The sequence below is a fragment of the Seriola lalandi genome, unplaced genomic scaffold, assembly GCF_002814215.2.
Source record: "Seriola lalandi dorsalis isolate HSWRI2012SDOR001 ecotype SW California unplaced genomic scaffold, Sedor1 jcf7180002052783, whole genome shotgun sequence".
NCBI lineage: Eukaryota > Metazoa > Chordata > Actinopteri > Carangiformes > Carangidae > Seriola > Seriola lalandi.
Genome location: NW_019523336.1, coordinates 37003 through 38248, shown reverse-complemented (window position 1 = coordinate 38248; position 1246 = coordinate 37003).

The window sequence follows — 1246 nt, the reverse complement described above, 5'->3', positions numbered from 1 at the left end:
AGGCAGATGAAGAAAACAGCTTCATCAGTGTGACAGGAAGTATCATGAACCCAGCCGACAAGCTTGTTGTTCAATGCTCTATGAGGTTTGAACTTTTTGAAGTCTGCTTCTCTGTTTTTGGTTTATTTTAACATTGAACAACCACACAGAGACACAAAATAACCACAGAAAGAAAACAACCACAAAGCTACACAAAATAACCACAAAGAGACACAAAACAACCTAAATGAAATGGAAAACAACTACAAAGAGACACAAAACAACCACAGGAAGAAAACAACCACAAAGCTACACCGAACAACCACAAAGAGACACAAAACAACCACAAAGCTACACAGAATAACCACAAAGAGAAACAAAACAACCACAGAAAGAAAAACAACCACAAAGCTACACAGAACAACCACAAAGATAAAGAAAACAACCACAACGACATTCTGCTGCTGTACTTTTACTTTTGATATTTGGTGCATTTTGCAGATAATACTTTTACTTACACTTTAATTTTACTTAGATTTTGAAGGTAAGACAAATGTGCAAAGGAGTAGTTTATATTGTTTCTATTATTCATGACCGTTCATTGTTATAATTGTAACCATGACAACAAAGACAGTCTGATGTTAAAGAAGTACTTATTTTAACCCAAATCTTGACGTGTTCCAATCCCTAACCAAGTAGTTTTGTGCCTTAACATAACCAAGCTGTGACCGTTATTATAGTAACCACGGCAACATTCGTTACGCCGCTCTCTGTACAGTCCTGTGTTTATTATGGTAACTGGTAACTGAGGTCTGGAGGTATGCGGCTGCAGGAGCACTATTTCAGGAGACACTGCTATGGGTCATATCGGAGGGTTGAAAACAACCTATTTACGTCCTTGTTTAGGTTGAAAGACTTCTTCTACAGCCTAATGATGGTGATGTACTGTGCTGAGGTCGTGCAGGAGCCAGGTGGTGTGAGGTTAGATCAGGGTGACTCAGAGTGGCACTGACCCAGATCTGAAGCAGGTGAGTGGGTCAGCTGTGTGAGTGCCGTCCGGCTCTCAGATGGATTTCACTCTGGATCCAGACTTATGCCTTTATCTAAGGATATTTTTACTCAGATTATCTCACTGCACTTGAGGATCATTTCACAGCTTTACTGATAAACTGGCTTCAAATAACATGAAACAAACAAGTTACAGAGCCTCTGAGCAACCCATGGTAATAGAAATAACCCCCAATGCTGCACATTTTTTATCAGTCAG